General features: G+C 28.4%; 1 long non-coding RNA gene across 1 annotated transcript; it reads right to left on the bottom strand.

The window, feature by feature from the left end:
• Nucleotides 1–5,818: 5,818 nt before the first annotated feature.
• LOC136078939 (uncharacterized) lies at nt 5,819–7,768 on the bottom strand. Its single transcript, XR_010637797.1, has 3 exons — nt 7,687–7,768; nt 6,387–6,450; nt 5,819–6,053 (listed from the first exon to the last, which is right to left on the bottom strand). It is a non-coding gene; the product is annotated as an uncharacterized LOC136078939 (long non-coding RNA).
• Nucleotides 7,769–10,710: the final 2,942 nt, after the last annotated feature.

The raw sequence follows: 10,710 nt of genomic DNA, 5'->3' as shown, positions 1-10,710 counted from the left end.
TGCTATTAAAAAAAAAAAATTAAACTTAAAACTACCAAAAAACTTAATCAAAAGAACTTAGTAAATTCATTATTAACAAAACTGTTCATAATGAAAACAACAATAAAAATACAAAACCTACAAACAAAATATGTACAAAAAAATAATTTGAAATATTTTAAAAAAAGCTAGCACCTCGAAGTTCTTGCAATTTTTTATTGAGTTGATCAAGAAGCTTAGCTTGATTTAATACCCTAAAATAGTTTTTTGTAATAAATAGTATATACTATAATTATAATACAATAACTATATTATACAGTTGTTATATAATAATAATAATAATAAAAATAATAATTTTTATCAGGATACATCAAAAGATTTTTAAAAATCAAAGCACAATTTAAAAAACTGAGAACAAATTATATGGGAAGACTAAAATAGAAAAGTGCCAAAGATAAAAAATCATATTAAAATAACTTTTGGTGCTACTATTGCAAGATGTGTGTGTTAATATTGAAAGATATGTGCTAATATTGCAAGATATGTATGTTTATGTTCTGTCTGAACCTCTGGTGCAATGTTTACTCACCATTAAGTTACTTTATGTATGTTTGTGTTCTGATTAAATTTTTTAGGCAGTGTGAGCTCAGTAACTAACTAGTTACTCCAGCTATATAACCTAACCTCACCTTAGCCTCCAGTATTTTGTTAAATGCAATGTTTCTCTAACAATACATTTCTAAAATATCAAGCCTGATGTTCTAAAGTTTGCAGGAAATGTTTGCAGGAAATAACTCTTTTTAACTACTCCAGGTCAGGTCAGGTTCAAGATCATCAGAATCACCCTGCTACTAGTATTATGTAATTTACTACTACCTGCTAATTTACTATCCTTTTGAGAGAGATGATATTTTTAAAAGGAGAATGTTATTAGACTATGAGCTATCCTTAGGTCATAGTCTAATAGTTAGTCATAGGGATGACAGTAGTATATTTTTTATTTATCTGTGAAGGAATATATTCCGTTTTCTTTTTAATGACATAATGTCTTAATTTGTACTAATAATAATGACATAATCAGTGTCATAATCAGTGTCTGATATTTGTTAGTTTATTTGAGATTTAATGTTTATGAGTTTTTTAAAGTTTTTAGATTAGTAATGAAAATAAAAAATTAGCAAAAAATGACAAAGAAATGTTGTGTGGGGAAAGTTTTATACGAAGATTGCGACAAATTGTATTATTGTAGAACGATTGGAAGAATAAAACTAAATGATATTGTGAACACAGATGTTGAAGTTTTGATTCAAAGAACTGGGTACACTTTTGAACTAAATGAGGAAATATGTTTTCACCATGAAAAAGCCCATATTTCTAGATATGAAGCGCTTCAAAAATACTGCTGTGATCCGTTTAAAGTCCACAAGAAAAAAATTATTAAGAGATTGTGTAAAGTCGATATTTTAACAGCAAGTCAACTTAAGATTAAACCTGGTCAAAAACTTTGCACTAAGTGTTTAAATGAATTCAAACTTGAACAAATTACAGGAAATTTTAGTCAAGAAGATGAAGACAAAGATGTTGATGATGAGGAGTTTAGTTCTTCAGACCTAAACAAGACGGTTTTAAATAAAAGTGCTTCTTTACTGGAAATATCTCCTCTAAAAAATGTAAGTAAATGTGACAAATTAGAATATGGAAAGCAAAAAGTTAAAAAACTGGAAACAAGTATGACAAACCTAGTAGCATCAGCATTGGATATAGACCCAACAGAAATAATATTTGAGAAAAAGCAAAACTGCATTAACTGTAATGATTTAGACAAACTTTTAGATGCAATAAAGGGAAAAGGAAAAATCAGTTTGATTGAAGAAAAAGTTCAGTTACTAAAATTAACTCCTGATAGTTGGTCAATTAAAAAAACTTGCAATGCATTTTCAATTTCAGACCATCTTGATAAGAAAGCCAGAAAGCTGAAAAATGAAAAGGGTATACTTGTTAAACCTGAGGCTAAAAAAGGATATCCTTTGGATTACATTGTTAAGCAGAGAGTTATTGAAAAATATGAATCTGACGAATACACTAGACAATGTCCAGGAAAAAAAGACTTTGTTTCTGTGCGTATAAATAATGTTAAAGTTCATAAACAAAAACGCTTAATGTTAGTTTGATTAAAAGAACTTCATCTGGAATTTAAGAAGATCCCTGAACACAAAGTTGGATTCAGCAAGTTCTGTGAACTAAGGTCAAAGTGGTGCCTTACTGTTGATAGTAGTGGAAGCCACTCAGTTTGTGTATGTTTTTACCATCAAAATGCTAAGTTGATGTGCTCTGCTCTTCCTAACAGCCATTTAATATATTACAAAGATTTAATGAAGTATGTGTTTGTAATATAGATAGTCAAAACTGCATGTTTCATCTATGTTCCAACTGCCCTGGTAAAATAAATTTGAAGACTTACTTGGAAAATGTGTTTGAAAAGAATGATTTTGATTTAGATGATCAGATCACATATAAACAATGGGTGTCAACTGACCGAACTGCACTTATTACAGTCCAAACAAGTATTAGTGAATTTATTGAAACTTCAAGTGAAATTTTGTATGACCTTTGTCACCACCACTTTATCAAAGAAGCACAGTCTTCCTACTTATCAGAGGCAAAACAAACATTAGACCAATATACCTGCATTATTCTGATGGATTTTGCAGAAAACTATAGTTTTCTTGTACAAGATGTATACAAGGGTTTTACTGGCAAGCCGATCAAGCTACCTTACACCCATTTGGTGTTTATTTCAAAGATGAAAAAGATCACCTTAAATGTGAATGCTATTGTTTAATTTCTGACCATCTTTGTCATGACCAATCAGCAGTCCATTGTTTTCTCACAAATTTGCTCCCTATGGTAAAAATCAAACTACCCACAGTGAATAAAGTTAAATACTTCAGTGATGCGTCACAGTATAAAAACTACAAATGTCTAATAAACTTAATTTATTACATTGTAGACCACCAAATAAATGCTGAGCATCACTTCTTTGCTACGTCACATGGCAAAAGTCCTTGTGATGGAATAGGAGGTACTTGTGATGAAGCGAGCGTGATCCCGCTCCGCTCGTAAAACGCTCCCGTAAACGGTATTTTCAAACGTTCTAGGCGCTATAAACAACACTCGTTCAGCTTATTACGAGCGTATAAAATAACACTCGTTCAATAGTTCGGGATAATTTTTTTATTTTCATAAAATATTTAAAAAAGATTTTTTATTATAAATATTCTATTATCAAAGCACTAATATCAAATATAAAAAGCACTACGTCGTTCTCTTTTGGACTAACGTAATGAAGGAGCAGTTTGAAGTCGTTAATAGTCAGTAATTTCAATTATGGAATGTGCACGTGGAAACAAAATGTGAATACAAAATGCGCTAATAAAATAAGAATAGAAAATTAGAAAACCACTATAAGAAAATTGAAACTGCAGAGTATTTTTAATCTTGTGAAAATATCAAGTAAGATTTATTTGATTTATTGTTTGTAATATTCCACACATCATTTATAATAAAAATAAATATTAATAATAGAGTAATTTTTAAAATTAGTTTTAGTTCATAGCATAGGTTTTTCATTAACTATTATTTATTTTAACTCAAATTTAAAACGATTCTGTTGTTTAGAATGTTCGCAATCATATTCGAAAGGGAAACAAAGTAATGACGTCAACATTTATTAAATGGAAAGTTATTATTCTAATTTATTATTATTTCAAATTATTCTTGTGTTATTTTTTTAAGATAAAAAAAACGTAATTCAAAAAAGAAATTTTAAAAAAATTAAATAATTAATTTGAATAAAAAATATCAAGAAATATAAAAACCATTAACCGTTAATTAAGTTTACAGCGTAACATTTTAAAATACATATATCAAAACAACGAAGCAAAACTAAGTCACTAAATTATACTTCAATACTAAATTATTAAGAAGTTGCGTTTTTGTTTGATATTATTTCTTTATAACATAAATAGTTAAAAATAAAATCGCGATCTGACAATATACAAGAAGTTTGGAAGTATAAAAATCTACTTTGTTGAAGTAGTTTCATGAGTGTGATACTAACTCCAACATTTTTTGACGAAAGAATTATGTAACAAATAAAAAAAGATATAAAAAAATAAAAAGCTTTTTATGAACATCGCCTTCAGCAATTTTTATGATCACTCTCGCCAAAGTTATTTTGAGCGCACATAATCACGCTCGATAAAAACATATTTTAATTTTACGAGCGCGATATAACACGCTTGACGATTTTCTTCATCACAAGCCCTGTACTATAAAAAGAGAAGCAGCAAAGGCTAGTCTACGAGCAGCAATTACAAATCAGATTCTCACACCACAAGATCTGTTTACATGGGCTCAAAAAAACATCAAAGGTTTTAACATATTTTATCTTTCAAGTGATGATATTAATAAACATGAAACAACTTTAGACTTTCAGAAACGATATGAAGGGATGCGCACAGTTTCGGGAACAAGAAGCTATCGCTGTTTTGTACCAAATGCAGAGAAATTGTTTTTACGAAGAATCTCTAGTAATACTGTCTATGATACTCATGTGTTAAATGATGTTATTTTGATTAAAAAGAATCCTTCAAATTTTCAACCCGGTAAATATATTGCATGCTTTTACGATGAAGAATGGTACATAGGGCTTGTGGTTGATATTTGTAATGAAAACCAAGACGTTAATGTAAAGTTAATGCAAAGAAACAAATTAAATTTAAAATGGACAAACAATGCACAAATAAGTCAGTGTTGGGTTTTATTTGACAAGATAATATGTCAAATAAGTGTTCCATTGATTAAAAGTATAAGTGCTCATGACTATATTCTTTCTAGTATTGGCTATGACAGTATTATGAGTTACATAAATTAGAGATAAGCTAATTAGTTTCATGTATACATACTTTTTCTTTTAACTGATTATCTTACTCTTTGAATGCACTTTTTTACAGTATAGTTTGTATAAAATTTGTGGTATAGATATTGAATGTGGTAAGGGGTATTTTTTTGTTCTCCTTTTAAAAAGATCATCACTCTCAAAAGGCTACAATCATGTCATAAATTTTTTTGGTGATTGTCTATATATAGAACCTTAACATTAAAAACTTTCATAATTTATTTCAACTACTTTCTATGCCAGCAAATTTAATGTAATTTATCATAATTTTTAAAAAAAGTGATTTTTCAATAGGCTGCTGCATGTGCTAAATTAATTTTTAATGCATAATTTTGATTATTCTAACAAGTGGTGACCCTAAGTAAACAAAAGTAACCAAAAAATCCACTTTCTGTAAGCAAGTATTAAACTGTAACACGTTTAAGTTCGAAAAAATATTTATGTTGCAATATTTAGCAACTTTAAGATATAATAACTCAAAAACTGTAGAAAATCAGTCAAAAACAACTGCAATAATGGATTATTTGGGTGAAAAACTATTACCCTACAAAACTTTAGGTGATCACCATCTTTATTTAAAAAGTTATGGTTTGTCAAAAATCGAAAAAAACTGCTGTAAGCTCCTGATACACAAATTTTTCGGATTTTGGTCATTTTTAATTCAATCATAAATTGGTCAATCAAGCTGAAATTTTCTGGATTGTATTTTTTTCATAAGATCTGTGTGTGGTCAAAGTTTAAAGCAAATCTGAGATGGTACCCTGGGGAACTTTCAAAAAACTAGGTGCTTTGATATGGAATAACCCACATGAAAAAAAACTTGTCATCCATAATTTTTTCTTTTGGATAATCAAAATATCACCTACCTTCATTTGAATTTCATCTTCCCAATTAAAAAAATATTGGTTTAAAAATTTCATTTTTTTTGACTCATTGGAATGGAAATGCCCTCTACTAAAATGTTGTAGTAAATTATTTTATTTCATGAGGCTTGCGCAGACAGTTCTATTTTTTCACCTCCAATTCCAACTTTGACTAATAAATAAATCACCAGCTCCAACACCTGCTCCAATAACATTTATAACATCCACTTTTATAACATCCTTAATCTAGACTGTAAAAAGGATAATTTCATAATAAGTGGCATAGAGTATCTGCTTTCATTATTAAATTTATATTTATCACAGTGCACAAATTCTACCAAATAAAATAGAAGAAATTGAAAATTGTATATATTATAAAAGATATGACCATATATTATACCATAATTATAGTTAACTCATATTATAAATATATATTTTATGACCACCAATATATTTAACATTATTAAAAATGTTTTTTTATTATTATGCTGAATGAACTATTTGTTTAGTAATTATAAAACAGGGATACAAAAGTGAATTTACATATTAAATTTATATATTACAAGCAAATGAAAAAATAATACCTTTTTTAAAAGTTCATTGGCTTGAAAAGCTTTTTCCAGTTGAATTCGAGGGGAACCAGTTTCACTTAAAAATATCAAACATGAGCGCTATAAAATTATAGTGATAAGCTTTATTAAACCAGGAGTTGTAGTACACCTCAGAGCAGTAAAAGGTAGCAGACAAAGATAAAGGTGTTATTAAGTTATGTTTACTGCTGATTTATATTTAAATTTAACATAGACTTGTTTAACATTTTAACAAGAATGTTTATATAAAAACTGAAAATAGAAAGTAAATATTAAATGATAATTTAAACAAAATATAATTTTTAAATTAGAACATAGTATATTACTTCTTTTCAACACAAAAGGTTGTTTAATAAACAAAAAGAATTTAAGTAGTTTTTCCAATGTATATAAATAGTTTTACCAAATATAATATATATAATTATATAACAGTAAGTTATACTAATGATAATGCACCATTGTTTTATGAAAAATGTGCCATTGTCTTTGAAAAAGCTTAGTCTATATATTTTTGTTTATCTTACTTAAAATATTTTATTAAAAAAATGATAACGTCGTTTTCACCAATCTATAAAATTAGTTTTACCAATGTATTTAATTATATATCAAGTTATACCCATGATAATGTGCCGATGTTTTAAAAAATTTTCTGAAATTGTCATTCTTTTAAAAAATCTCAATCTATATACTTTGATTTTATTGACTTTAAGTTTATTTACTTAAAAAAAAACACGGTTTTTAACAGAGTTCTTAACAAGGTCAAATATAGAAAGGCCAAGGCCACACCTTACAAGGCCAAGACCAAGGCCAAATGTTACAATACCAAGGCCAAATGTTACAAGACCAAGGCTAAGAGTTTTAAGGTCAAGGCCAAGATTAGGAGTTTTAAGACCAAACACTTCAACTTTTGCCTTAAGTTAAGGCTAATTATCAACACAACTGTAAGTAGCAAGTGCTGTGACAATAAAACCACATTTTGTAAAAATAAACCAAGGTTATGCACAGATTTCAACAAAATCGATAAGAAAACATGTACTTTTTTTACAGGCCAAGGCCAAAACAATCAAGGCCAAGGCCAAAATTTTCAAGGCCAAGACCAAGGCTAAGGCCTAAATTTTTGGCCTTAAGGCCAGACCAAGGCCAAGCACTAACAACTCTGGTTTTTATTCTTTCTAATAAATATTTTTAACTTTCAAAAGCTATTATTCAGATATAAAAATCATTCCTACTGAAGTATATGTCATTAATACTTATTAATACTTATATGTAGTAAAAACTTTCATAAAAAACTTACTCATAACATATTTTAAGCTTTAATTTCAGTTCATTTGTGTTCTTTTTTTGTGTCTCAAGTTCTAAAATACAAAACAAAACACAAATAATATTTAAAATTTTTTTTATAGAACAAATAATGCTATTACACAAACTATTTGCCATAAATCTGACAAAACACAAAAAACCGCAAAAATAGCGGATTTTTTTTTTAAATCGCTGATGCAATAAATTGCAAAGCGATTTTTATAGAGCAAATCGCCAAGCAATAATAAATTAGTAAAAACACTTATCTAATTTTTTCTTTCTTCTGCACAGTGCTTTTCCATCAGTAGGTTCATCAGGAAGAATGTCTAAACATTAAAAAATTTCAAATTATAGAAAAAAATTATTTTACAAGAACTTGGTAATTGTTATAATTAATTATATAATAACTGTAGTATTTTGCAACCAGCAAGTTGCATTAAATACATTAGATAATTAAAAATTCATGAAAAGAATTCTTCAGAACTTGGATAAATTTGGACTGATCATTTGTTTTTATAGTTTTTTAAAAGGAACTTATTTTCATGTCTGCATTTAGAAATTAATTCTGACTTTTTATTCAGTAAATTTTCTTGATTTAAATGAGTAATAATTTCAAATTTTTCTTGCAAAATAGCATACATTTTTTGGAAATGTTATTATAGGCATGAGCAGACTTTAGAATAGACCATTGTAAATTAAAATTTTTATTTTTTTCTTTTAAATCCCAAATATATTTTGACAGCATAGTCTCTTTTGAATATTTTTTATGTTTAAACGATTGTTTGTGGTTGGCATAACGTTTTTTCCATTTGCCCTCGGCCAATATATAGTTTATCACGGTTTTTTTGCTAGGAAACAATGCATTTGTAAATAATATTTTTTGATAAGCATTTACCATTCATAGGGCAGCCAAGTTTTTGCTTGCAGTTACAATTTTCAGTATTTTTTTCTTTGAGAAATTCATATTTATTAATCAATGCAAAATTATGGCCTTTTATAATTCTTTCAATATTTTTTGTACAGCTACTTTAATAGCGTTTCTGTTAAAAATTTTGTGCAACTTATTAGAGGGAGGAAAATGTTTGTCAACTAATTTTAAAAACGCTTCTTCAATGTTTGTTGAAGCATTTTTGCTGTACGTAGGGCTGAACCAAATTATATTTTTATTTCTATGTCGCTTTTTTGCAATTTTTGTTTCAAATTTTAGCTCAAAATTTTTAAACCCGCTTCTTTTAAGAGCATCTTCATTGATTCTTAGAATCTGAAAACAAAAAAAGTCCTATAATTAAAAATAAAGAAAAATAAAATTTTGAATATAAAACAAAAACTGCCACACCATTTATTCCTAACCTAGAAAACTTTGAAAATAATTTATTACACTTGATTAAAACAATAAAATTCCGAAATATTAATAATGATTTCCAAAAGGAACTCAAGTTAGACATTAATAATATAAAATCAAACCCTAATATTTTAGTTTTTGCTGATAAAACAAGCAACATATACCAAATTGCCCAAGCTAATCACCATAAATTACTGCGCAAAAATATTTCTAATAACTATGCAAAAGCCCCAAACAACTTAGAAAATTCAATTAATTTAGAAGGCCGCAAAAACATTGCTAAAACAATTAATTTACATGCTAGAATTGAAACAGTAACACCAGCGCAGGCATATATCTACATTACAATGTATACTATGTTTACAAGAAAAATTTGAAATTATTACTCATTTAAATCAAGAAAATTTACTGAATGAAAAATCAATATTAATTTCTAAATGCAGACATAAAAATAAGTTCCTTTTTAAAAACTATAAAAAAAAATGACCAGTCCAAGTTTATTCAAGTTCTAAAAAATTCTTTTCTGGGGTTTTTAATTATCTTATGTAGTTAATGCAACTTCCTGGTTGCAAAATTCTACAGTTATTACATAATTATTAGAACAATTACCAACTTCCTATGCTAGCTATGCATTACACACACCATACACACAATAAATAACGCCCAATAACAAAAAATAATTAAAATTATAATCAACTTTATTTGGTTATAATTTGCAATTTTCATACAGCATTGCAACTTTGACAACTTTGATAATTTTCATACAGCATTGTAACTTTGACAACTTTTATAATCAGAGTTATCACTGTCATTCAGTCTTTTCAATGTCGGAATTGTCATCAATAGTCTTTTGTGACTGTGACTGATACAGGGAGATTATCAAAAAACAGTTTATGTTGAGTGGGTATGACGCATGCTTTACACAAGCTAAGGAGATGGTTGCAGCTGAAATGGGTAGTAACGCCTTGTGTGCTGGTTGTAGACAGGGTTCTACATACTTCTGTGGACGCCCTTTGCTTTTGCATTTGCTCACAAAAGTTTTCTTGAAATTGTCCCCATACATGTACTTGAACTGAATAAAACTGGTGTTAGCATTTTAATAACTCAGCCTTTTATTTTTAGCCAATTCACTGTGTCACCATTTTCATCACAAGTTCAGTTCTTCATAAGCATGCCACTTAGTTTTTTGCAATCCACAATTCACTGTTACTCATTTGTCTTACTTTATATGGTCTTTTAGGTCTTCCAGTTTCAATTATAGACTTCCACCCGAAAACACTGACGTTTTTTTTTTTGCCGACTTGATGTCTTCCTAACATTTTTTTTTCCACTTTTCTAGCAATCGTATTTTTTTCAGAGTTCCATTATTCTGCTCAATTACAGCTGTGCCGCTGTCTTCACCAAGCATTGATCCTGGCTGGATGTCGACTGTACCTCGATTGGTGCTGGTTGGATGTTGATGTCAACCGTGTCCTCGTCTACGAATTCAATCAGAATTGAAAGAGATGCTGTTATTGCTGTCTGCAATGAAGCTATTTTCCAGATCACCGATGGCAATGCATTCATTGATCAATGTCAATAATTCAATATTCATTTGCAGGCCTTGTTTTAAATAACAAATGCTTAACGCATTAGCTTAATCTGAATTTGACGTCATAAAATTCTTTTTATCTTTTT

The sequence above is a fragment of the Hydra vulgaris genome, chromosome 04 (genome assembly GCF_038396675.1).
Source record: "Hydra vulgaris chromosome 04, alternate assembly HydraT2T_AEP".
In the NCBI taxonomy this organism is placed as follows: domain Eukaryota; kingdom Metazoa; phylum Cnidaria; class Hydrozoa; order Anthoathecata; family Hydridae; genus Hydra; species Hydra vulgaris.
This window is presented reverse-complemented; position numbering and strand designations above follow the sequence as displayed.